The sequence below is a fragment of the Elaeis guineensis genome, chromosome 1 (genome assembly GCF_000442705.2).
Source record: "Elaeis guineensis isolate ETL-2024a chromosome 1, EG11, whole genome shotgun sequence".
In the NCBI taxonomy this organism is placed as follows: Eukaryota; Viridiplantae; Streptophyta; class Magnoliopsida; order Arecales; family Arecaceae; genus Elaeis; species Elaeis guineensis.
In genome coordinates this window covers 56,246,780-56,273,305 of record NC_025993.2, presented here as the reverse complement: position 1 = coordinate 56,273,305, position 26,526 = coordinate 56,246,780, and the positions used below count along the sequence as shown (strand labels likewise).

At 42.0% G+C, this 26,526-nt stretch overlaps 2 non-coding genes and 19 pseudogenes across 2 annotated transcripts; all 21 read left to right on the top strand.

Moving 5' to 3' along the window:
* Positions 1–38: 38 nt before the first annotated feature.
* LOC114913241 (5S ribosomal RNA) lies at positions 39–157 on the top strand (annotated as a pseudogene).
* A 247-nt stretch (positions 158–404) lies between these two features.
* On the top strand, positions 405–523 carry LOC114913212 (5S ribosomal RNA; annotated as a pseudogene).
* A 246-nt stretch (positions 524–769) lies between these two features.
* Positions 770–888, top strand: LOC140855033 (5S ribosomal RNA; annotated as a pseudogene).
* A 559-nt stretch (positions 889–1,447) lies between these two features.
* LOC114913201 (5S ribosomal RNA) lies at positions 1,448–1,566 on the top strand (annotated as a pseudogene).
* Positions 1,567–1,814: 248 nt separating this feature from the next.
* Positions 1,815–1,932, top strand: LOC114913246 (5S ribosomal RNA; annotated as a pseudogene).
* Positions 1,933–2,434: 502 nt separating this feature from the next.
* On the top strand, positions 2,435–2,553 carry LOC114913240 (5S ribosomal RNA; annotated as a pseudogene).
* A 245-nt stretch (positions 2,554–2,798) lies between these two features.
* On the top strand, positions 2,799–2,917 carry LOC114913237 (5S ribosomal RNA). Its single transcript, XR_003799261.1, has one exon. It is a non-coding gene; the product is annotated as a 5S ribosomal RNA (ribosomal RNA).
* Positions 2,918–3,531: 614 nt separating this feature from the next.
* On the top strand, positions 3,532–3,650 carry LOC114913206 (5S ribosomal RNA; annotated as a pseudogene).
* A 237-nt stretch (positions 3,651–3,887) lies between these two features.
* LOC114913220 (5S ribosomal RNA) lies at positions 3,888–4,006 on the top strand (annotated as a pseudogene).
* Positions 4,007–4,219: 213 nt separating this feature from the next.
* Positions 4,220–4,338, top strand: LOC114913244 (5S ribosomal RNA; annotated as a pseudogene).
* A 248-nt stretch (positions 4,339–4,586) lies between these two features.
* On the top strand, positions 4,587–4,705 carry LOC114913205 (5S ribosomal RNA; annotated as a pseudogene).
* A 239-nt stretch (positions 4,706–4,944) lies between these two features.
* LOC114913214 (5S ribosomal RNA) lies at positions 4,945–5,063 on the top strand (annotated as a pseudogene).
* A 248-nt stretch (positions 5,064–5,311) lies between these two features.
* LOC114913223 (5S ribosomal RNA) lies at positions 5,312–5,430 on the top strand (annotated as a pseudogene).
* Positions 5,431–5,674: 244 nt separating this feature from the next.
* On the top strand, positions 5,675–5,794 carry LOC114913213 (5S ribosomal RNA; annotated as a pseudogene).
* Positions 5,795–6,395: 601 nt separating this feature from the next.
* LOC114913198 (5S ribosomal RNA) lies at positions 6,396–6,514 on the top strand (annotated as a pseudogene).
* Positions 6,515–12,946: 6,432 nt separating this feature from the next.
* On the top strand, positions 12,947–13,065 carry LOC114913260 (5S ribosomal RNA; annotated as a pseudogene).
* Positions 13,066–13,312: 247 nt separating this feature from the next.
* On the top strand, positions 13,313–13,431 carry LOC114913272 (5S ribosomal RNA; annotated as a pseudogene).
* Positions 13,432–13,827: 396 nt separating this feature from the next.
* Positions 13,828–13,946, top strand: LOC114913245 (5S ribosomal RNA). Its single transcript, XR_003799263.1, has one exon. It is a non-coding gene; the product is annotated as a 5S ribosomal RNA (ribosomal RNA).
* Positions 13,947–14,191: 245 nt separating this feature from the next.
* Positions 14,192–14,311, top strand: LOC114913247 (5S ribosomal RNA; annotated as a pseudogene).
* Positions 14,312–14,560: 249 nt separating this feature from the next.
* LOC140855059 (5S ribosomal RNA) lies at positions 14,561–14,677 on the top strand (annotated as a pseudogene).
* Positions 14,678–15,148: 471 nt separating this feature from the next.
* LOC140855081 (5S ribosomal RNA) lies at positions 15,149–15,266 on the top strand (annotated as a pseudogene).
* Positions 15,267–26,526: the final 11,260 nt, after the last annotated feature.

The following is a 26,526-nucleotide window of genomic DNA, read 5'->3' as shown; positions in this document are numbered from 1 at the left end:
TGCTGTGTTAAATCTACAAATTTTAAAAAGATCATGGCGGGTGCAATCAGACCAACACTAATGCACCAGATCCCATCAGAACTCCACAGTTAAGTATGCTCAGGCGAGAGTAGTACTAGGATGGGTGACCTCCGGAGAAGTCCTCGTGTTGCACCCCTTTTAATCTTCATTCTTTTTATTTTTATTTCAAGATATTTTTTTATAATTTTTATAGAGATCTCTTTCTTCTGTCGTGGGTAACATTTTCTCTCAAAAAAAATTGAGTTTGAAGATCGACAGTGCTGTACAGGCTCGCGGGACCCACTTGAAGGGTCTGGTACCTTACAGGCCAGGATGGTGGGAGGTTTACTGATGGCGTTCAGCAATCGCTATGTTATATCTATGAATTTCAAAGAAATCATAATGGATGCGATCATACTAGCACTAATGCATCGGATCCCATCAGAACTATGCAGTTAAGCGTGCTTGGGTCAGAGTAGTTCTAGGATGGATGACTCCATGAAAAGTCCTCGTGTTGCACTCCTTTTAATCTTCATCCATTTTATTTTTATTTCAAGATTTTTTTCATAATTTTTATGGAGATCTCTTTCTTCTACAGCGAGTAAAGTTTTCTCTAAAAAAAAACTAAATCTGGAGATTGACAGTGCCGTGCGGGCTCGCAGGACCCACTTGAAGGGTTCGGTACCCTACAAGCCAGGACGGTGGGAGGGTTACTGATGGTGTACTATGACCGCTATACTATATCTACAAATTTTGAAGAGATCGTGATGGGTGCAATCGTACCAGCACTAATGCACCAGATCCCATCAGAACTCCGCAGTTAAGCATCCTGGGCCGAGAGTAGTACTAGGATGGACGACCCCTTGGGAAGTCCTCATGTTGCACCCTTTTAATCTTCATCCATTTTATTTTTATTTCAAGATTTTTTTTTCATAATTTTTATGGAAATCTCTTTCTTCTACTGCAGGTAACATTTTCTCTCAAAAAAAAACTGAGTCTGGAGACTGACAGTGCTGTGCGGGCTCACAGGACCCACTTGAAGTGTCGGATATCCTACAAGTCAGGATGATGGGAGGGTTACTGATGGCGTGCAACGGCCGCTATGTTATATCTACGAAATTTGAAGAGAACGTGATGGGTGTGGTCATACCAGTACTAATGCATCGGATCCCATTAGGAAGTCCTCGTGTTGCACCCCTTTCAATCTTCATCCTTTTTATTTTTATTTCAAGACTTTTTTCCATAATTTTGGTGGAGATCTCTTTCTTCTACCATGGGTAATATTTTCTCTCAAAAAAAAAATTGAGTCCGGAAACCGACAGTGCCATGCAGGCTCGCAGGACCCACTTGAAGTATCCGGTACCCTACAGGCCAGGACGGTGGGAGGGTTACTGATGGCATGCAACGGACACTGTGTTATATCTACAAATTTTGAAGAGATCATGGTAAATGCGATCATACCAGCACTAATGAATCGAATCCCATCAGAACTCTGCAATTAAGCATATTTGGACGAGAGTAGTACTAGGATGGGTGATCCCCTGGGAAGTCCTCGTGTTGCACCCCTTTTAATCTTCATTTATTTTATTTTTATTTCAAAACTTTTTTCCATAATGTTTATGGAGATCTCTTTCTTCTGTCGTGGGTAACAATTTTTTTTTAAAAAAAAATTGAGTCTGGAGACAGGCAGTGCCATATGGGCTCGTGGGACCCACTTGAAGTGTTCGATACCCTGCAGGCCAGGACGGTGGGAGAGTTACTGATGGCGTGCATGGCAGCTATGTTATATCTATGAATTTTGAAGAGATCGTGATGGGTGCGATCATACCAGCATTAATGCATTGGATCCCATTTGAACTCCGCAGTTAAGCATGCTTGGAGAGAGTAGTACTAGGACGGGTGACCCTTTGGAAAGTCCTCATGTTGCACCCCTTTAATCTTCATCCTTTTTATTTTTATTTTAAGATTTTTTTCCATAATTTTTATGGAGATCCCTTTCTTCTACCATGGGTAACATTTTCTCTCAAAAAAAAAACTGAGTCTGGAGACCGACAGTACCATGCGGGCTCATGAGACCCACTTTAAGTGTCCAGTATCCTACAGGCCAGGATGATGGGAGGGCTACTGATGGCGTGCAATGGTCGCTGCGTTATATCTACGAATTTCAAAGAGATCATGATGGGTGCGATCATACCAGCACTAATGCACCGGATCTCATAAGAACTCCACGGTTAAGCATGCTTGGGCGAGAGTAGTGCTGGTGGATGGGTGACCTCCTGGGAAGGGAAAAACTAAGTCTGAAAACTGACAGTGCCGTGCAGGCTCGTGGGACCCACTTGAAGGGTCTGGTACCCTCAGGCCAGGATGGTGGGAGGGTTATTGATGGTGTGCAATGGTCCTATGTTATATTTATGAATTTCAAAGAAATCATAATGGGTGAGATCATACCAGCACTAACGCACTGGATCCCATTAGAACTCCGCGGTTTAGCGTGCTTGGACGAGAGTAGTACTAAGATGGGTGATCCCCTGGAAAGTCCTCGTGTTGCACCCCTTTTAATCTTCATCTTTTTTATTTTTATTTTAAGACTTTTTTCCATAATTTTTTTAGACATATCTTTCTTCTGCTACGAGTAACGTTTTCTCTTAAAAAAATAGATTCTGGAGACCAACAGTGCCGTGCGGGCTCGCAGGACCCGCTTGAAGCATTCGGTATCCTATAGGCCTGGATGTGGGAGGGTTACTGATGGCGTGCAATGGTCGCTATGTTATACCTACGAATTTTGAAGAGATCATATTGGATGCGATCATACCGGCACTAATGCACTGGATCCCATCAGAACTTTGTAGTTAAGTGTGCTGAGGCGAGAGTAGTACTAGGATGGGTGATCCCCTGAAAAGACCTCGTGTTGCACCCCTTTTAATCTTCGTCCTTCTTATTTTTATTTCAAGACCTTTTTCCATAATTTTTATGGAGATCTCTTTTTTCTACCATGGGATAATGTTTTCTCTCATAAAAAAAATTGGGTCTGAAGATCGACAATACCGTGCTGGCTCCGGGACCCACTTGAAGTGTCGGATACCCCACAGACCAAGATGGTGGGATGGTTACTAATGGCGTGGAATGGCCCCTATGTTATATCTACGAATTTCAAAGAGAGCATGATGGGCGCGATCATGTCAGTACTAATGCAACGGATCCCATCATAACTCCGTAGTTAAGGTGCTTGGGCGAGAGTAGTACGAGAATGGATGATCCTTTAGGAAGTCCTCATGTTGCACCCCATTTAGTCTTTGTCCTTTTTATTTTTATTTCAAGATTTTTTTCCAAATTTTTATGGAGATCTCTTTCTTCTGCCACGGGTAACGCTTTCTCTCAAAAAAAAATTGAGTTTGGAGACAGATAGTGCCTTGCGGGCTCGTGGGAACCACTTGAAGTGTCTGGTACCCTATAGGCCAGGATGGTAGGAGAGTTACTGATGGCGTGCAACGGACGCTACGTTATATCTACAAATTTGGAAGAGATCATGATAGATGCGATAATACCTGCACTAATACACCAGATCCCATCAGAACTCTACAATTAAGTATGTTTGGGCAAGAGCAATACTAGGATGGGTGATCCCCTAGGAAGTCCTCGTGTTGCACCCTTTTTAATCTTCATCCATTTTATTTTTATTTCAGGACTTTTTTCTATAATTTTTATGGAGATCTCCTTCTTCTGCCATGGCTAACGTTTTCTCTCAAAAAAAAAGAGTCTGGAGACAGACAGTACCATGCGAGCTCGTGGGACCCACTTGAAGGGTCCGAAGCCCTATAGGCTTGGATGGTGGGAGGGTTACTGATGGCGTCCGACGGGCGCTACGTTATATCTATGAATTTCATAAAGATCATGATCATACTAGCATTAATGCACCAGATCCTATCAGAACTCTGCAGTTAAGCGTGCTTGGACAAGAGTAGTACTAGGATGGGTGAACCCGTGAGATGTCCTCATGTTGCACACTTTTTAATCTTCACTCTTTTTATATTTATTTCTAGACTTTTTTTCATAATTTTTATGGAGATCTCTTTCTTCTGCCATGGGTAACATTTTCTTTCAAAAAAAAAAACTGAGTCTAGAAACTGACAGTGTCGTACAGGCTCGCGAGATCCACTTGAAAGGTCTGGTACCCTACAGACCGCTATGTTATATCTATGAATTTCGAAAAAATCATGATGGGTGCGATCATACCTACACTAATGCACTGGATCCCATCAGAACTTCGCAGTTAAGTGTGCTTGGGCGAGAGTAGTATTAGGATGGGTGACACCTTGGGAAGTCCTCGTGTTACACCTCGTTTAATCTTTGCCCTTTTTATTTTTACTTTAAGATTTTTGTTCATAATTTTTATGGAGATCTCTTTCTTCTTGCACGAGTAACATTTTCTATCAAAAAAAAACTGAGTCTGGAGACCGACACTGCCATGCGGGCTCGCGTGACCCACTTGAAGTGTCTGGTACCCTACAGGCTAGGACAGTGGCAGGGTTACTGATGGCGTGCTACGGCCGCTATGCTATATCTGCAAATTTCGAAGAGATCATGATGGGTGTGATCGTACCAACACTAATACATCGGATCCCATCATAACTCCGCAGTTAAGCATGCTGGGATGAGAGTAGTACAGGGATGGATGACCCCTTGGAAAGTCCTCATGTCGCACCCTTTTAATCTTCATCCTTTTTATTTTTATTTCAAGACTTTTTTTCATAATTTTTATGGAGATCTCTTTCTTCTGCTGTGGATAATGTTTTCTCTCAAAAAAAAAACTGAATGTGGAGACAGACAGTGCCGTGCGGGCTCGCGGGACCCACTTGAATTATTCAGAGCCCTACAAGCCTGAATAGTGGGAGAGTTACTGATGGCATGTGGCGGTCCCTACTTTATATCGATGAATTTCATAAAGATCGTGATCATACCAATACTAATGCATTGGATCCCATCAAAACTCTATAGTTAAGCATGCTTGGACGAGAGTAGTACTAGGATGGGTGACCCCCTGGGATGTCCTCGTGTTGCACATTTTATAATCTTCGCCTTTTTTATTTTTATTTTAAGATATTTTTCCATAATTTTTATGAAGATCTCTTTCTTTTGCCGTGGGTAACATTTTTTTTCAAAAAAAAATTGAGTCTGGAAACCGACAATGCCATGCGGGCTTACGGGACCCACTTGAAGGGTCTGATACCCTACAGGCCAGGATGGTGGGAGGGTTACTGATAGCGTGCAATGGCCACTATGTTATATCTACGAATTTCGAAAAAATCATGGTGAGTGAGATCATACTAGCACTAATGCACCGAATTCCATCAAAACTCCATAGTTAAGCATGCTTGGGCGACAGTAGTACTTAGATGGGTGACACCCTGGAAAGTCCTCATATTGCACCCCTTTTAATCTTCATCCTTTTTATTTTTATTTCAAAACTTTTTTCTATAATTTTTATGGAGATCTCTTTTTTCTACCATAGGTAATGTTTTCTCTCAAAAAAAATTGAGTCTGGAGACCGACACTGCCATGCGGACTCGTGGGACCCACTTGAAGTGTTCGGTATCCTGCAGGCCAGGATAGTGGGAGGGTTACTGTTGGCGTGCAATGGCCGCTACATTATATCTACGAATTTTGAAGACATCATGACTGCGAGCATACTAGCACTAATGCGTCGGATCCCATTAGAGCTTCGCAGTTAAGCATGCTTGGGTGTGAGTAATACTAGGATGGGTGACCCCCTAGGAAGTCCTCGTGTGCGCTGCTGGCTCGTAGGACCCACTTGAAGTGTCCGGGATCTTACAAGCCAGGACGGTGGGAGGGTTACTGATGGCGTGCAACGGCCGCTACATTATATCAAGAATTTCAAAGAAATTATGATGGGTGCGATCTTACTAGCACTAATGCATAGTTAGGCGTGTTTGTGCGAGAGTAGTGTTAAGCGTGTTTGTGCGAGAGTAGTGTTAAGATGGGTGACCCCTTGGGAAGTTCTTGTATTGCACTCCTTTTTAATCTTCATCCTTTTAATTTTTATTTCAAGATTTTTTTCTACAATTTTTATGGAAATCTCTTTCTTCTGCTGCTGGTAACGTTTTTTCTCAAAAAAAAAACTGAGTCTGGAGACCGACAGTGCCATGCGGGCTCGTGGGACTCACTTGAAGTGTTTGATATCCTACAGGCCGGGATGGTGGGAGGGTTACTGATGGCGTGCAACGGCCGCTGCATTATATCTACAAATTTTGAAGAGATCGTGATGGGTGCGATCATATCGGCACTAATGCATCGGATCCCATCAGAACTCTACAGTTAAGCATGCTTGGGCAAGAGTAGTACTAGGATGGGTAACCCCCTGAGAAAGATATTATGATGGGTGCGATCTTACTAGTACTAATGCATCGAATCCTATCAGAACTCCATAGTTAAGCGTGCTTGTGCGAGAGTAGTGTTAAGATGGGTGACCCCCTGGGAAGCCCTTGTATTGCACCCCTTTTTAATCTTCATCCTTTTAATTTGTTGTGATCCAGGTGGTGTGCCCAAGGCCCAGGGGACCAAGGCTAAGGCCAAGGTCCATCATTCATGAGGGCTTCATAAAGGCTCTAGGGCTAGTTGGGCCCTAGGTTGAAAGGCTGTGGGCCTTTCGGATTCTTGAGGTCTAAGTTATGTGGGCCTCAAGAGACCAACTCTTTATGGGTCAGGTCTGGGCCCAGGATAGGTGAGATTAGGTCGAGTCATGGGTGTACATGGGTTTGGGTTAACCTAATCTCTCATAGAGTTGGTCAAGGGAGTTTTGGGTTTGGGTCATTTGACCCTGTGTTTATATATACATGCACTGTATAGGTTTGATTAAGCCAAGGAATACGAAAACCCTTTCTCCCAAGTCTCTCTATCTCTTCTCCCTCTCTCTTCAGCGATTTTCCATGCCCCAGGAGCAAGAAACCCTAGGGTTTCTTGCCGCCAAGTCCATAGAAGGCAAGAAAAGCAAGGGAGGCGCTAGGGTTTTGAGCCCCTCCCCCTTTGTGCCGCCAACCATATTGCCTCTCCCTCTCTTGCAGCCACCCAAACATCACGTCCAGGACTTGGAATCTCTTGCTACAAGATTGGTACAAGTTTCTTTCAGATCTGGAGTTGATCTGAGGTTGTTTGAGGCGCGGGTGAGATCTCCATCAACAGATCTACAGGAATGGCTGCAGCAGGACAGATCTACAAGGTCTAGTTCTATCTACCTTCTTCCCTATCTAGAATATCTCGATTTAAGATCTACAAATTGGAAGACCTCGGTCCAGGCCTGATCTGGTTGGGTACCAGATCTTGGATTTTTTAGAGGTGATCTTAGAGGTGTTCTTCATCTGGAACGAAAGGCTGACGAAGAAGACAGCAACCAGGCTGATTTCATCAAGGGCCTTTGATCAAGTCCAGAAGTCTCCAGATTTGTTCGTTGTTGGTTTCGCTGCATCCAAGGTCCATGGGAGGAGTTGGGATCATGCTCCAATAGTTGGTATCAGAGCCACATTGGTGAGGAAGCGGTTCCAAGCGTGAGAAGTTGAAGATCCCAAGTGCTAAAAATTTTCAGCAAGGTACCATCAAGGTATATTCTACACTTCTTGATTTTATATTGGTTGTTTGGCTTGGATCTAGTCATAGTCAGCAATATGAAGGTCGATTTCGAGAAGTTTGATAGTAAGAGAAATTTTTCCATGTGGAAAATCCAGGTGGAGGATCTTCTGGCGCAAGCAGATCTGGATCAGGCTTTGGATGAGAAGCCTGAGAGAATGACAGATAGATAGTGGGCATCGTTAGAGAAGAAAGCATGCTCGGTGATCAGAAAATGTTTGGCGGATGCGGCGTTGTATTCAGTGCTGGAAGAAAAGACCCCAAAGGGCCTTTGGTTGAAGTTGCACACCATGTATATGGGGAAGAATATGTGCAACAAGCTAATGCTGAAGAAGAGGTTGTACAGTCTTCGGATGCAGGAGGGATCTGATGTGATTGGCCACATTCAGAGGTTCGACCAGTTGTGCACGGAGTTGATGAATATCGGGGTGAAGCTGGATGAGGAGGACAAGTCCCTGTTGCTTTTGTGTTCGCTGCCAGGATCATATGACTCTTTGGTGACTACACTGCTCTACGGCAAGGAGACACTGGAATATGAGGACATGGTCTCAGTGCTGAGGTCTAATGAGCAAAGGAAAAAGTTGACCAGAGATCGGGCTCCCCAGGAGGGTTTGGCAGTATGGGAGAGGACAGGTAGAGGCAGAGGCAGAAGTAAGTCCAGGGGGTGGTCCAAGTCCAGGAAGGGAAAGAAAGAGATGAAATTCTTCAAGTGCAACGAGTTCGGGCACTTCAAGCAAGAATGTCCACTATGGAAGAGCAAGAAGGGAGAAAGAAGTGGCTCAGAATCAGTGAGTGCAGTTGCTAGGCAGTAGGTGGAGGATAATCTACTTGTGGTATCAGATGGTCACAGGCATTACACAGAGGAGTGGATACTAGACTCTGCGTGCTCACATCACTACACACCACACAGGTCTTGGTTTGCGACATACACCAAGATAGATGAGGGATCAGTGACTCTAGGCGACAATCATCCTTGCAAGGTGGCTGGGATAAGGACAGTCAGGGTGAGGATGTTTGATGGGATTGTGAGGACATTGACAAATGTAAAGCACGTCCCGGAGCTGGAACAGAATTCGGTGTCACTAGGCTACTTGGAGCGCAGTGGATATAGCTTCAGCAGTAGGGCTAGAAGCGGAGTATTAAACATCTCCAATGGAGCTATGGTGGTGATGAGAGGCAGGAGGTTGGACAATAACCTCTATCGCATGGAGGGATCTGCAGTGACCGGAGAGTCTGATGCAGCAGCTGCAACACAGGACCAGCAGGGGGCTTACAGGATGTGGCACTACCGTCTAGGCCACATGGGTGACAAGGGGCTGAGGGAGTTGAGCAGGAGAGGACTCATCTCTGATCTGGAGGATGGTGCTACAGGGGAGATCTGTGAGCCTTTCCAGATGGGAAAGCAGAGGAGAGTTCAGTTCAACATCAGTACAACCCGCAGTGCAGCCCCTCTGGAGTTAGTACACACGGATATGTGTTGACCAGCCCCAGTTTCAGCTAAGAATGGGGCCAGATACTTCATGACCCTGATTGATGATTTCTTAAGAAAACTCTAGATTTACTTCATGAGAGAGAAGTCTGAGGTCTTCACCAAGTTCAAAATCTGGAGAGCTGAGATGGAGAAGGAGCAGGGGAGGAGCGTGAAGTGTCTGAGGTCAGACAATGGCAGAGAGTACACCAGCAGAGAGTTCCAGGACTGCTGTGAGGAGTGTGGGATCAGGAGACACTTCTCAGTTAAGGGGACTCCACAGCAAAATGGGATGGCCGAGAGGATGAACAGAATACTTCTAGAAAAGGCACGATGCATGAGGCTGCAGGCAGGGCTTCCAAAGGCGTTCTGGGTTGACACAGTTGACGCAACGGGTTACTTGGTCAATCGATCACCTCACACCAGGTTGGATGGCAGGCTTCCAGAGGAGGTGTGGTCTGGGAGGACAGTTGGGCCGGGCCATCTACGGATATTTGGGTGCACGGCCTATGTGCACATTTGAGCTGGTGAGCGGAGCAAGCTAGACGTCAGATCACGCAAGATGGTGTTTCTAGGCTATCCGCGAGGAGTTAAGGGATACAGGCTATGGGATCCCTTGAAAAAGAAGGTCATCATTAGTCAGGATGTGACTTTTGATGAGGAGTCAGTCCTACGGAGGCGAGCAGGCATGGAGGAGCAGCAGGAGCAGGAGGTGGTCCTGCAGGGTGCTGCTAGATAGCTTACCTCTTTGATTTTGCCTCTAACAGGTACTACGGGAGGACATGACATTCAGATGGAGAACCTACCTAAGGTGTCTCCATAGGTGGAGAGGACTCGAATGGATGATCGAGGTGGAGAGGTCCAGCAGGAGCGAGCTGGACCGAGGATTGATATCGGTGTTGCCCTACACAAGCCCAAGAGGACCATCAGGCAATCGGACCGATATGGCTTCAAGGAGATGCTGTCATATACCCTGGTGACAGCGAATGGAGACCCATATACGTATCAAGAGGCTATTGAGAGCTAGGACAGAGAGCGGTGGGTCCAGGCGATGTCTGAGGAGATGCAGTCTCTCCACCAGAACCAGACGTGGTGATTGGTGCAGTTGCCACAGGGAAAGAGGCCCATTGGCTGCAAATGGGTCTACAGTCACAAGGAAGGGTCTTCAGAGCAGGGAGATATCAGATTCAAGGTGAGGTTAGTGGCCAAGGGATACTCCCAGAAGGAAGGCATCGACTTCAGCGACGTCTTCTCTCCCGTCGTCAGACATACTTCCATCAGAGTGTTGCTGAGCATTGTAGCAGCTCAGGATTTAGAGCTGGAGTAGATGGATGTCAAGACAGCGTTCCTCCATGGGCATTTGGAGGAGAGGATTTACATGGAGCAGCCACCCAGTTTCAGGGATCCAGGATCAGAGGGAAAGGTTTGTCTGTTGCAGAAGTCACTGTACGGGCTGAAGTAGTCATCGAGGCAATGGTACAAGCGGTTTGACACCTATGTGCACAGCATTGGACTTTCTAGGTGCGAGTTTGATCCCTGTGTTTATGTTCAGTCTCTTGAGGATGGTTCTAGGGTGTTCCTACTCTTGTATGTGGATGACATGCTTATAGCATGCAAGAGTAGGAAGGTTGTGCAGGATCTGAAGGCATCCTTATCTCGGGAGTTTGAGATGAAGGATTTGGGCCCTGCAAGGAAGATCCTAGGCATGGAGATTTTCAGAGACCGAGCCCGGAGGGTGCTGCATCTATCTCAGGGGGGCTACATACAGAAGGTCTTAGAGAGGTTCAGGATGAAGGGAGCAAAGCCGGTGGAGCTGCCACTTGCCGGTCACTTCAGACTCTGGAAGACCATGGTGCCACAGACTGAGGTGGACGCTCAGGAGATAGAGATGGTTCCTTATGCTTCAGGAGTTGGAAGCTTGATGTATGCGATGGTCTGTTGTAGGCCAGACATCGCTCATGCAGTGAGTCAGGTTAGCAGGTTCATGGCACAGCCTGGCAGGGAGCACCAGAGAGCTCTGAAGTGGATATTCAGATACCTGGCAGGTTCAGTTGGAGTTGGCATCTACTACAAACAGCGAGGAGGTACAGTGGGATACTCTGACATATCCAGGGAGGCTCAGGGGCTGATTGGAGGTTATGTAGATGCAAACTTCGATGGAGATGTGGATACCCGGAGGTCTACGACAGGCTTCATCTTTAGCCTGTATGGAGGTCTTATTTCTTGGAGATCGAGTCTGCAGCCTATCACGGCCCTATCCACTATAGAGGCATAGTACATTGGGCTGACAGAAGCAGCTAAGGAGGCAATTTGGCTGAAGGATTTATTGATGGAGATGGGCCTTACTCAGGAGGCCATTAGAGTGCACTGTGACAGCCAGAGTGCACTTCTATTAGCACAGAACTCAGTCTATCATGCAAGGACAAAGCACATCAACATTCGGTATCATCAGATCAGGGATCTTATGGAGGATGGTGAGGTGGAGTTGGTAAAGGTACACACCAAGGAGAACCCAGCTGATGCACTTACGAAGGTACTTCCATGGGACAGCTTTCAGAGATGTGTTGAGCTGATTCGGCTGATGGACAGAGTGAAGCTGGTTGAGGCCTTGGGACACCAAGGTGGAGATTGTTGTGATCCAGGTGGTGTGCCCAAGGCCCAGGGGACCAAGTCTAAGGCCAAGGTCCATCATTCATGAGGGCTTCATGGAGGCTCTAAGGCTAGTTGGGCCCTAGATTGAAAGGCTGTGGGCCTTTCGGGTTCTTGAGGTCTAGGTTATGTGGGCCTCAAGGGACCAACTCTTTATGGGCCAGGTCTAGGCTTAGGATAGATGAGATTAGGTCGAGTCATGAGTGTACATGGGCTTGGGTTAACCTAATCTCCCATAGAGTTGGTCAAGGGAGTTTTGGGTTTGGATCACTTGACCCTATGTTTATATATACATGCACTGTATAGGTTTGATTAAGCCAAGGAATACGAAAATCCTTTCTCTCAAGTCTCTCTCTCTCTTCTCCCTCTCTCTTCAGCTATTCTCCATGCCCCAGGAGCAAGAAACCCTAGGGTTTCTTGCCGCCAGGTCCATAAAAGGCAAGAAAAGCAGGGGAGGCGCTAGGGTTTTGAGCCCCTCCCCCTTTGTGCCGCCAACCATATTGCCTCTCCCTCTCTTGCAGCCACCCAAACATCAGGTCTAGGACTTAGAATCTCTTTCTATGAGGTTGGTACAAGTTCTTCTCAGATCTGGAGTTGATCTGAGGTCGTTTGAGGTGCAGGTGAAATCTCTATCAACAGATCTATAGGAAAGGCTGCAGCAGGACAGATCTGCAAGGTCTGGTTCTATCTACCTCTTCCCTATCTAGAATGCCCCGATTTGAGATCTACAAATTGGAAGACCTCGATCCAGGCCTGATCTGGTTGGGTACCAGATCTTGGATTTTTTAGAGGTGATCTTAGAGGTGTTCTTTATTTGGAACGAAAGGCTGACGAAGAATATAGCAACCAGGCTGATTTCGTCTAGGGCCTTCGATCGAGTCCAGAAGTCTCCAGATTTATTTTTTTGCTGGTTTCGCTGCACCCAAGGTCCGTGGGAGGAGTCGGGATCGTGCTCCAACATAATTTTTATTTCAAGAATTTTTTCTACAATTTTTTTGGAGATCTCTTTCTTCTGCCACTGGTAACGTTTTCTCTCAAAATAAAAATTGAGTCTGGAGACCGACAGTGCCATGCGAGCTCGCGGGACTCACTTGAAGTGTTCGATATCCTACAGGCCAGGATGATGGGAGGATTACTGATGGCGTGCAATGGTCGCTATGTTATATTTATGAATTTTGAAGAGATCGTGATGGGTGCGATCATACCAGTACTGATGCATCGGATCCCATCAGAACTCTGCAGTTAAGCGTGCTTGGGCGAGAGTAGTACTAGGATGGGTGACCCCCTAGAAAGTCCTAGTGTAAAAACCCTTTTAATCTTCATCCATTTTATTTTTATTTCAAAATTTTTTTCATAATTTTTATGGAGATCTCTTTCTTCTGTCGTGGGTAACAATTTTTCTCCAAAAAAAATTGAGTCTGGAATCCGACAGTGCCATACGGGCTTGCAGTATCTACTTGAAGTATCTGGTATCTTACAGACCAGGATGGTGGGAGGGTTACTAATGGCGTGCAATGGCCGCTGCGCTATATCTACAAATTTTGAAGAAATTGTGATGGCTGCAATCATACCAGCACTAATGCATCGGATCCCATCAGAACTCTACAGTTAAGCGTGTTTGTGCGAGAGTAGTATTAGGATGGGTGACCCCCAAGGATATCCTTGTGTTGCACCTTTTTTAATCTTCATCTTTTTAATTTTTATTTTAAGATATTTTTCTATAATTTTTATGGAGATCTCTTTCTTCTGTCACGGATAACGTTTTCTCTCAAAAAAAACTGAGTCTAAAGACCGACAGTGCCATGCGGGCTCGCAAGAACCCCTTGAAGTATTCGGTACCCTACAGGCTAGGACGGTGGGAGGGTTACTAATGGCATGCAACGACTGCTGCACTATGTCTATGAATTTCGATGAAATCATGATGGGTGCGATCATACTAGCACTAATGCATCGGATTCCATCAGAACTCCGTGGTTAAGCGTGCTTGGCCTACATGCCAGGATGGTGGGAGGGTTACTGATGGTGTGCAATGGCTGCTATATTATATTTACGAATTTCGAAAAAATCATGATGGGTGCGATCATACCAGTACTAATGCACCGGATCCCATCAGAACTCCATAGTTTAGCGTGCTTGGGCGAGAGTAGTACTAGGATGGGTGACCCCCTAAGAAGTCCTCGTGATGCACCCCTTTTAATCTTCATCATTTTTATTTTTATTTCAAGATTTGTTTTGATAATTTTTATGGAGATCTCTTTCTTCTGCTACAGATAATGTTTTCTCTCAAAAAAAAATTGTTTGGAGACTGATAGTACCATACGGGCTCATGGGACTCGCTTAAAGGTATGCTACCGTACAAGCCAGGATGGTGGGAGGGTTGCTGATGGCGTGCAATGACCGCTACGTTATATCTATGAATTTTGAAGAGATCGTGTTGGGTGCGATCATACCAAGCACTAATGCACCGGATCCCATCAGAACTCCACAATTAAGCATGCTGGGGCGAGAGTAGTACCAGGATGGGTGATCTCCCGAAAAGTCCTCGTGTTGCACCCCTTTTAATCTTTGTCATTTTTATTTTTATTTCAAGATCTTTTTCCATAATTTTTATGGAGATCTCTTGCTTCTGCCGCGGGTAACATTTTCTCTCAAAAAAAAAAACTGAGTCCGAAGACTGATAGTGCCATGCAGGCTCAGGGAACCACTTGAAGTGTCCGATACCCTACAGGCCAGGATGGTGGGAGCGTTACTGATGGCATACAATAAACGCTATGTTATATCTACGAATTTTGAAGAGATCGTGATAGGTGCGATCATTCCTACACTAATGCATCGGATCCCATCAGAACTCTACAGTTAAGCGTGTTTGGGCGAGTAGTACTAGGATGGGTGATCCCTTGGGAAGTCATCGTGTCACATCCCTTTTAATCTTTATCCTTTTTATTTTTATTTCAAGATTTTTTTCCATAATTTTTATGGGGATCTCTTTCTTCTGCCATGGATTTCTCTCAAAAAAAAATTGAGTCTGGAGACCAACAGCGCCATGCGGGCTTGCGAGATCCACTTGAAGTGTCCGGTACCCTACAAATCAAAATGGTGGGAGGTTACTGATGGCGTGCAACGGCCGCTGCATTATATCTATGAATTTCGAAGAAATTATGATAGGTGTGATCATACAAGCACTAATGCATCGGATCCACTTGGGTGAGAGTAGTGCTAGGATGGGTGACCTCCTGGGAAGGAGAAAACTGAGTCTGAAAACTGACAGTGCCGTGCAGGCTCGTGGGACCCACTTGAAGGGTCTGATATCCTATAAACCAAGATGGTGGGAGGGTTACTGATGGCATGCAACGGCCGCTACGTTATATCTATGAATTTTGAAGAGATCATGATGGGTGCAATCATACCAACACTAATGCACCGGATCCCATCAGAACTCCATAGTTAAGCGTGCTTAGGCGAGAGTAGTGCTAGGATGTGTGACACCCTAGGAAGTCTCATATTGCACCACTTTTAATCTTTGTCCTTTTTATTTTTATTTCAAGATTTTTTTTCATAATTTTTATGGAGATCTGTTTCTTCTGCCACGGGTAACGTTTTCTCTCACAAAAAAAACTGAGTCTGGAGACTGACACTGCCATGCGGGCTGCGAGACTTACTTGATGTGTCTAAAAACATACTTTAAAAAAAATCTGTATCAGTCAAGATTGGCTTCTAGGGCACACATCGAACAATATCTAAGAATTTCAAAGAGATCATGAAGGGTACGATCATACTAGCACTAATGCATCGGATTGTTGAAAAATATGTCTCAAAAGCCAATCGTCAAGCTGTTGACAGTTGAGCAACTAAGTATTGTAATTGATTTGTTAATAAATAAAATATACTTTTGATATTTTCATCATAAGCTTTCATCTTCTAATGAACTCCGTTGTTATGATGAAGTCCTTAGGACTATTTAAGTTCAATAAAGAGAAGATTTATCAATTAGTCCTTAAAACTGTTCACGACCAAATGAGAGGCCGTTAATAAGGATGACAGCTTCTATCGAGCATAGGTCACTATAGGCCATATGGGTTGGTTGTCCTCTTAACTAAGGAGTGTGGAGACACTGGTATGGCATATAGGTGAGATGTAAGGGCACATCATCATTGAACATGATCAACTTCAGAGCATTCTACTGTCGAGAATGACTCTGATGGGATATAGGTATAAGTGTCCCTTAGATCTAAGATCACCTCAGTGACTTGCAAGCAACTCACTGTGCTTTGGTACTGGACTAACTGAATTTTTAATTCAGTAACGGAATGCTTCTGAGCATAGTCAAGTACTTGCGAAGTCAGAGTGTGATCAAGATGGGATTGACCACTCTCAGAGTTGGAGAAGAATGAATCACTATATTTCAATTTAGCAAAACCTTGGCCTGGATAATCCATCAGATGGATTTGATATTTTGAAATACAATGTGGAGAATCTGATCAGAGTTGACAGTTGAACTCTAAGGTGTCCTATGATCATTTCGGTCAAGGAGATGAATTATATGAAAACTATATCCGCATGGGTTCTAAGGATGTTATTCTACACATTTGACCTATCCGATCGTCGGGTATCATTGCTAGATGGTCACTTCGATTGGTACAAAAATTTATTTCTGTGCTACTGACTTAGGTTCGGACCTATGAGGTCACACACATTAGAGTTCATCATTCAATCGGATGATTGATCAACGATTAAGAATCATTCTAGGGTTAAATGATCAATATGATTGACATTTAACCTAGTGCAAGTGTTGTAGAAGGATCGATTAGCAATTCGATTGCTAATTGGCTTAATTTGATTAAGCCAATGGGCTGAGATTAAGTCTAATTGAATATAATTTAATTAGATTTGGTTTGGGCTTGATTGGATCAAGTCCAATTAGTTTATTGGATAAGCCAAGTGCAAGAAAAAAAAACTAGTCCTAGTTCAATTAGGACTTAGGTCAACCTAATTTCTAATTTGATTAGAAAATTAAATCAGATTTAAATTTAATTTAATCTGATTAAATTAGGTTTTTAATTAGATTAAGACCTATTTTAATTGGGTTGATCTAATTTTAGTTTGATTTGGTTTGAGAAACTAAATTAAAACAAGTCATAAGATAGAATCCTAGTAAGACTAGGATTCCACCTTACGCCACATAAGCCCCCCCCCCCCCCCCCCCGCGCCCTCTCTGTTATTCCACGCCAATCCCCTCTTATTTTGTGTGACAAAAGCCCTCTCCCAGGTCTTTCCCACGTCCAAAAGGTTTCCTTTCTTCTTTCATACATGAAAATTGGTTGTGGATCAAATCAAAGTAGGAATAAGTTTGGATTTCAAATTCTATGAGATAGAGTTTTAGAAATCCAAAACTCTTTCCTTTTTGCACCGAGTTTATCCAAATTTTTTGGGAGATTTTTATAGCTTTTAGGGCACACATTGTGTACCCTTTGCTAGTGGTCCATGCATGAAAATAAGGAGGAGGCACCTAAGAGTTGGACGCCCCTTATCTTGCCATATTTGGATAAGCCTTGACTAGGTATTTGACCTAGACAAAGACTCTATCATATCTCTCTCTATAAAATAAGTTTCTTCATAAAATTTTTGAAGAACACAGATATTTGAGAGACCTTTGGGGCGTCCAAAAATAAGAGAGAAAGACCTTTGGGTCATGGAGATATAATAGATACAAGATAGGGTGTCTAGGAGAGAGTAAAGAGAAGAAGAAGAGGGTCTTTTTCTAGGGTTGTTAGTTTCATCTCTTCCCTTCTTCCATCTTGAGTTTTTCTGAGAGCATCTTAGATCTAAAACTCCTCCTCCTACTTTTCATCTTTGAAAGAGCCCTAATCAAGAAGAAGGCACCTGATCAACCATTGAAGAAGGATCAGCGCAGTACTAGCATACTATGCTGATTTTCTGAAGCAGGACATCTGGTCGAGATTCGTGAGCTCGTGTGGATGACTCGTAGAGATCGGAAGCATGTGCGGTTTGCAACATCATCCTCAAGCTCGGATCAGCAAGGATAGAATGTCTAACTTGCAAGGTAATAGATCTGATCTATTGTTTAATACATACATTAGATGTAGTATAGAAACATGTTGATATGATCAACGTGTAGCTCATGCTCTATATATTTTAATTTTTGATTTAATGCTATATAATAATCATGTAATAGAATCTTAAATTTAAAGATTTTTTTATTTTAAAAAATAAATTTTAATTTATTTTAATCTTCCACTGTCTGATCTTGAAAAAGTTTCAAGATCTAACCCTGAAACCCTATATCTGGTTCCTTCAATTGGTATCAGAGCCTAAGGTTGTTTATTACATGATTATTTATACATGCTTAGATTATCTTTTAGATTAGATATAATTTATAATTTGATTATTAAATCTAAAATTAAAATTTTAGATCAATCATGAACTGCAAGGTTATCCTGCTGTAAGGTTTACCGCTTACAATGCAAAGGTTGTCCTAGTTCGTGTAGATCTATCTTCAATCATAAATTTGTTAGATATGATCTAGATTAAATTTATAATTTATTAAATTTAAAAAATATTTAAATTTAAAATAAAATTTTTTGTTAATAATTTTTATGCAAAAAAATTATTTAAAGTTAAAATTATTTCAATTACATGAACCTATTTAGATTAGATCTAAAGTAGTTTCATATTTATTTCACTTGCATCTTGATTATGAATCAAACATGCAATATACTTGGTAGAACCATATTGTAAAATTATTTTACAAATATGAAAATTATTTTCGAAAAGTCGAACCTAACTCTCAGTCCAAAATTTAATTAAGAATTAAGAAGTTGTTTGATTAGGTTCTTGGATTGTGAATTGAAGAACCTAAGACACAAACCATAACATATTGGGTTAATGGGTTAGTGGAAATTAGGTCTATTAATTGGGTTAGACCTATGGTTAGATTAAAGATGGACTTAATTAGAGAATTGACTAAATCTAATCAATTATTGTCTTAGATTAGGTCAAAGATTCTCTAGATCAATTACAATAGTTGTAGTTGGTCAAATCCATGTCTTTAACGAAAACCAAATGGACTTGATTCTTGGCTAGGTGGTCTAGCACGAACTGTTAGGTTGATCTAATCGAAACAAATTAAACCAGTTGGTGTCTAAAGTAAACCAGATCGGTGGTTTTTAATTGGGAGCCCGCTTACCTGGCTATTTTTTATGGTATCTAAGGCAAGTTTTAGCCGACCCTCCCATTGATCGAACTTACTTGGCCTCTTGATGAAATTATATTTTGATCGGATCACTTGACTATTCGAGCTAACCCATGTCAGCTAGGTAAATCAGTGTGACTGATTTAGGTGCTCCTAGACTAGTCCTTTTAATGGTCTCCCTTAAGCTGACTTGGTGAAGCCAGTGGGAGGATCATGATAAGCTGGTTCATCTGACCTCATCCTCTAAATTATTTAAATCTTCTAAAATTATTAAGTCCTTAAAATGATAAAGTTATGGAGATAACTGAGTCATAACCTCCCATTAAGGTGTTTGATAATGAGTCCATTAACTCAATAATCATTGCAGACCCAAAGGCCTAGTGCTTGTTGACTAATAGAATTATCACTCATCATATGACGACTTGGAAGTGTCTCTCTAATGGTGGTTAGGTGAGCCAACCAAAGTTGGACTTAATCATTCGTTAGTTAGATGCACCAAGTATGGTCATGTTAATGGTTGGACCTAACCGAATCCTTATAGTGGAGGCCAAAGCCTACTGATTAGGTTTCTGAGGTAAAATTAAAATTATTAAAAATTATTTAGAGAAATAATTGGTTATGAACCTACCCTTAGATGTACATGGGTTGGCCAACCAAAGTTGGGCTTGTGTGCAGTCTAAGTGGATTCTAGTACCCACTACGAAATTAGGGTAATTCCTCGAATTGGAGGTAGAGGCTACCAATTTGAATAAAATAGTGAGAGAAACTTTTTGATTAAAGTTCAAATCTTTAGATTTAATGAATCAATTACTAATTAAGTTATGGTTTTTTTTTATGCAGATATGGCAACTTCCCTATCACTCCGATTATTGTTGGACAATGATAAGTCGATGGGATCCAACTTCGATAGCTGGTATCAAAAGTTGAAGATAGTCCTGGAGCATGAACGGATCCTATATGTGATAATGGATCCTGCACCTGAGGAGCCAGCTGCCAATGCACGTGGAACAGTCAGAGACACTTACCAGAAGTGGCTCAGTGACCAGACCATGGTGCGCTGTATCATACTAGCTGTCATGAGCGACGAGTTCAGTCACAGATTCGAGATGGCTCAGCCAAAGGACATGCTTCAAGTGTTGGAGGATGCCTTTGGCACACCCGATGACGTGGAGAGGCACAAGACTAGTTGTGCCATCTTCAATGCTAAAATACAGGATGGTGCCTCCATCACTGATCATGTATTGTACATGATCGAGCTGATGGAACGATTAAGCAAGCTCGGCTTTTCCTTGCATGAGCAGCTTGGGAAGGATGCAATACTAAACTCACTACCCAAGTCTTATCTCCCATTCCTCACTCATTATAGAATGACAAAGCCTGAAGTGAACTACCATGGGTTACTGGGGTTGCTTCAGAACTTTGAGAATGATCACCAACTCCACAAGGAGTCGATGAACTTAGTGGGAGGTTCGTCTTCTGGTTCTCGATCCTTTAAGAAAGGGAAGAAGAACAAGAAGAAGAAAATGAAAAAGGTGCAAGTTCAGGCTAGGACATCAGTGCAGGGCCAGACCAAAAAGATCAAGTCCAATAAGAGTCAAGCTGAATGCTTCTTTTGCAAGAAGCGGAGGCACTGGAAGAGGAACTGTCCCCAGTACATTGCCTCCCTAGACCCGAACAGGCAGAGAAAACAGCAAGTTGTTGCTGGGCAAGGTATTTATATGATAACTCCTTACAATTTCTCTATTTGTGATATAACTGACTGGGTATTGGATACCGATAGCCCTTACCATATTTGCAATTCATTGCAGGGGTTGCAGGTTAGTAGGAGATTCGAGCAAGATGAGAGGTTCCTGAATGTTGGAGATGGAAGACCAGTTCCAGTTGTAGCATTAAAAATCTTAAAACTTGTATTTGAATCCCATATCGTTGTTCTTAATGATTGTCATTTCTGTCCCAGTTTCTTTTTAAATATTATTTTTGTAGGCCTTCTGGCCAAAAATGATTATGAAATTTCAATAAAGAAATAAGTTTGTAATATCATTATGAATGATGTTACTATTTTTTATGGATATTTGAACAATGATGTGTATATGTTATCACAACATGTTAATGTAGTCTATTCAACTAGCAAGCACCCTAGATTAGATAGTGTGTCAGATATCTACTTATGGCACTGTAGGCTAGGTCATATAAACAAGAACAGAATAAACAGGTTGACTCAAGAGGAAATCTTCGAAGTCAATGATTGTGAATCCCTTCCAACCTCTGAGTCCTGTCTTCTTGGTAAAATGATCAAGTCACCTTTTACTGAAAAAGATGAGAGAGCTACTGAGCTCTTGGACCTAGTACATACTGATGTATGCGGATCCATGAGCACAAGTGCTAGAGGTGGATATTTCTACTTCATAATTTTTACGGATGATCTATCCAGATATGGATATGTCTATCTAATGAAACATAAGTCAGATTTATTTGAAATGTTCAAACAATTTTAAAGTGAAGTAGAAAAATAAACTGGGAAGAGCATTAAAACTCTTCGATCTGATCGAAGAGGAGAATATCTTTCTAGTGAGTTTCTCACATATCTAGGAGAGAATGGGATTCTCTCCCAATGGACTCCTCAAGGAACACCACAGCATAATGGTGTGTCTAAAAGGAGAAATCGGACTCTGTTAGACATGGTCCGATCCATGATGGGTTTTGCCAGCTTGCCGATATCCTTCTGGGGATATGCACTCGAATTGACCTGTTATCTGTTAAATAGGGTTTCAAGTAAGTCTGTAATTAAGACTCCATATGAGATATGGACGCGGTAAGCCAGTACTTTCACACCTTAGGGTCTGGGGGTGTCCGACCTATGTCAAATGATTAGTCACAAATAAACTTGGATCTAGGTCTGACAAATGCACATTCATCGGGTACCCTAAAGAGATCCAAGGATATTTTTTCTACCACGCTGATGAACAAAAGGTGTTCATCAGCCTTAAGGCAATCTTTTTAGAAAAGGAGTTCCTTGGTGAAGGAACCGTTGCCTCTAAGGTTGAACTTGATGAAGTTTAACAAGTAGAAGGACCGACACCAATAGCTGAACCTGAGTCGGATTTGATTAGATCAGATCCGAAGCTCAATGTATCTGCACCATTAAGGCGATCCGATAGAGTACCGCATCAGCCAGACAGATACTATAGTTTTTTGGTCCGGGACGGTGATCCCATCGAACTCGATGAGAACGATGAGGATCCGATCACCTATATGGATGCAATGCAGAGACCTGATTTCGAGAAATAGCTTGAAGCCATAAAATCCAAAATGGAGTCCATGAAGGTCAATGATGTATGGACATTGGTTGACCCACCTGAAGGGGTTAAACCCATTGAGTATTCAAAAGAAAAAGGGACATAGATGGAAAGGTGGAGACCTATAAAGCCAGTCTGGTTGCCAAGGAGTATCGTCAATGTTATGGTATTGACTATGATGAGATATTTTCTCCTGTGGCAATGCTCAAATTCATTCGGATAATGCTTGCAATAGCTGCCCATCTGGATTATGAGATCTAACAAATGGATGTAAAGACAGCTTTCCTGAATGGAGAGCTGATCGAAGAGGTGTAATATGATACAATCTGAGGGGTTTACATCCACAGATGAGTCCAAGGTGTGCAAGCTTCAGAGATCCATTTATGGATTGAAGCAAGCTTCTCGGAGTTGGAACATGCATTTTGATAAAGTGATCAAAACGTATGGCTTCGTTAAGAATAGAGAAGAGCCCTGCATCTATAAATGGGCAAATGATCCAGTTATGGTATTCCTTGTCTTGTACATGGATAATATTCTCTTAATCAAGAATGACATCCCCGTACTATAGGGAATAAAAGTTTGGTTGTCATCGCAGTTCTCCATGAAGGACTTGGGTGAAGCATCCTACATCCTAGGGATGAAGATCTATAGGGATAGATCTAAAAAGATGCTTGGATTATCCCAGTCCACGTACATAGACACTGTGCTGAAGAGGTTCAGCATGAAGAATTCCAAGAAGGGCTATCTACCAATAGGCCATGGAATTTCTCTCTCTAAGAAGGATTGTTCGATAACTTTTGAAGAGAAAGAGTGTATGAGTAGAGTCCCATATGCTTCGACCGTGGGATCTATCATGTACGCCATGACATATACAAGACTAGATGTGGCATACTCACTAGGAGTAGTGAGTAGATACCAATCTGATCCTGAAGAAAACCATTGAAAAGTGGTGAAAGCCATCCTTAAGTATTTAAGAAATACTAAGGATCAATGGTTGGTTTATGGCGAGTCAGATCTGAAACTTGTGGGGTTCACAGACTCCAGCTTTCAATCTGACCATGATGACAGCAGAAGCATGTCGGGTTATATCTTTATTCTAAATGGTGGAGCTATCTGCTGGAAGAGTTCCAAGCAGCATACTGTGGTAGACTCTGTTTGTGAAGTGGAGTACATCGCAGCATCGGATGCCGCAAAAGAAGCTGTGTGGCTGAGGAAATTCATCATCGAGCTCAGAGTAGCACCCTCCCTCGATGGTTCGGTCCTGCTCTACTACGACAGCACTGGTGCCATAGCTCAGGTAAAGGAACCCAAAGCACACCAGCGGATGAAGCACACTTTGCACCACTTCCACCTGGTCTGGGAGATCATGGATCGAGGTGACGTCGACTTTCAGAAGATCGACGAAAAGGAGAACCTGACCGACCCCTTCACTAAAGCCCTGGCGATAAAAGAGTTCGACAATCACAAGTCAAAGATGGATATTAAATACTGTGCCGAGTGGCTTTAGGACAAGTGAGAGTTGTTGGAAAATATATCCCAAAAATCAATCGTCAAGCTGTTGACGGTTGAGCAACCAAGTATTATAATTGATTTATTAATAAATAAAATATATTTTTGATATTTTCATCATAAGCTTTCATCTTCTAATGAACTCCGTTGTTATGATGAAGTCCTTAAGACTATTTAAATTCAATAAAGAGAGAATTTATCGATTAGTCCTTAAAACTGTTCATGACCAAATGATAGGCTGTTAATAAGGACGACAGCTTCTATCGAGCATAGATCGCTGTAGGCCATATGGGTTGGTTGTCCTCTTAACCAAAGAGTGTGGAGACATTGGTATGACATACAGGTGAAATGTAAAGGTACATCGTCATTGAACGTGACCAACTCCAAAGCATTCTGCTGTCGAGAATGACTCTGATGGGATATAGGTATAAGTGTTCCTTAGACCTGAGATCACCTCAGTGACTTGCAAGCAACTCACTGTGCTTTGGTACTGGACTAACTGAATTTTTAATTCAGTGACGGAAGGCTTCTGGGCATAGTCAAGTACTTGTGAAGTCAGAGTGTGATCGAGATGGGATTGACCACTCCAAGAGTTGGAGAAGAATGAGTCACTGTATTTCAATTTAGCAAAACTTAGCCAGGATAATCCATCAAAAGGATTTGATATTTTGAAATACAATGTGGACAACCTGATCAGAGTTGACAGTTGAACTCTGAGGTGTCCTATGATCATTTTGGTCAAGGGGATGAATTATATGAAAACTATATCCGCATGGATTCTAAGGATGTTGTTCTACACATTCGACCTATCCGATCGTCGGGTACCATTGCTAGATGGTCACTTAGATTGGTACAAAAATTTATTTCTATGCTACCGACTTAGGTTCGGACCTATGAGGTCATACACATTAGAGTTCATGATCCGATCGGATGGTTGATCAATGATTAAGAATCGTTCTAAGGTTAAATGATCAATACGATTGACATTTAACCTAGTGCAAGTGTTGCAGGAGGATCGATTAGCAATTTGATTGCTAATTGGCTTAATTTGATTAAGCCAATGGACTGAGATTAAGTTTAATTGAATATAATTTAATTAGATTTGATTTGGGCTTGATTGGATCAAGTCCAATTGGTTTATTGGATAAGCCAAGTGCAAGAAAAAAAAATTAATTCTAGTTCAATTAGGACTTGGGTCAACCTAATTTTTAATTTGATTAAAAAATTAAATCAGATTTAAATCTAATTTAATCTGATTAAATTAGATTTTTAATTGGGTTAAGACCTATTTTAATTGGGTTGATCTAATTTTTATTTGATTTGGTTTGAGAAACCAAATTAAAACAAGTCATAAGATAGAATCCTAATAAGACTAGGATTCCACCTTGCACCACATAAGCCCCCCATGCCCTCTCTCTTATTCCATGCTAATCCTCTCTTATTTTATGCGATAAAAACCCTCTCCCAGATCTTTCCCACGTCCAAAAGGTTTTCTCTCTTCTTTTATACATGAAAATTGGTTGTGGATCAAATCAAAGTAGGAATAAGTTTGGATTTCAAATTCTATGAGATGGAGTTTTAAAAATCCAAAACTCTTTCCTTTTTGCACCAAATTTATCCAATTTTTTTTTGAAATTTTTGTGACTTTTAAGGCACACATTGTGCACTCTTTGCTGGTGGTCCATGCTTGAAAATAAGGAGGAGGCACCCAAGATTTGGGCACTCCTTATCTTGCCATGTTTGGATAAGCCTTGACTAGGTATTTGATCTAGACAAGGACTCTATCATATCTCTCTTTATAAAATGAGTTTTTTCATAAAATTTTTGAAGAACATAGAGATTTGAGAGACCTTTGGGGCATCCAAAAATCAAAGAGAAAGACTTTTGGGTCATGGAGATATAATAGACACAAGACAGGGTGTCTAGGAGAGAGTAAAGAGAAGAAGAAGAGGGTCTTCTTCTAGGGTTGTTAGTTTCATCTCTTTCCTTCCTCCATCTTGAGTTTTTCTGAGAGCATCTCAGATCTAAAACTTCTCCTATTTTTCATCTTTGGAAGAGCCCTAATCAAGAAGAAGGAGGCATCTGATCAACCATCGAAGAAGGATCAGTGCAGTACTAGCATACTGTGCTAATTTTCTGAAGCAGAACTTCTGATCGAGATTCGTGGGCTCGTGTGGATGACTCCTAGAGACCTAACGTGTGTGCGGTTTGGAACATCATCCTCAAGCCCGGATTAGCAAGGTTAGAACATCTAACTTGCAAGATAATAGATCTGATCTATTATTTAATACATACATTAGATATAGTATAGAAACATGTTGATATGATTAACATGTAGCTCATGCTCTATATATTTTAATTTTTGATTTAATACTATGTAATAATTATGTAATAGGATCTTAGATCTAAGGATTCTCTAATTTTAAAAAATAAATTTTGATTTATTTTAATCTTTCGCTGCCTGATCTTGAAAAAATTTCAAGATCTAATCCTGAAACCCTAGATCTGGTTCCTTCATAGATCCCATCAAAACTCCATAATTAAGCATGCTTGGGCGATACCGATTACATCTAATGTAACATGCTATTCAGTTTTAAAATAATTTTATATCTAAATTTTATCTTATTATAGTGAATCATAAATCACTTAAATCTAATCTAAACATATTTATGATCAAAATAATATATAAAAATCTATTCATTTTTTTTTTCATGAAATCGGATTACAATGACACACCTATACGTCATAAGAGAACC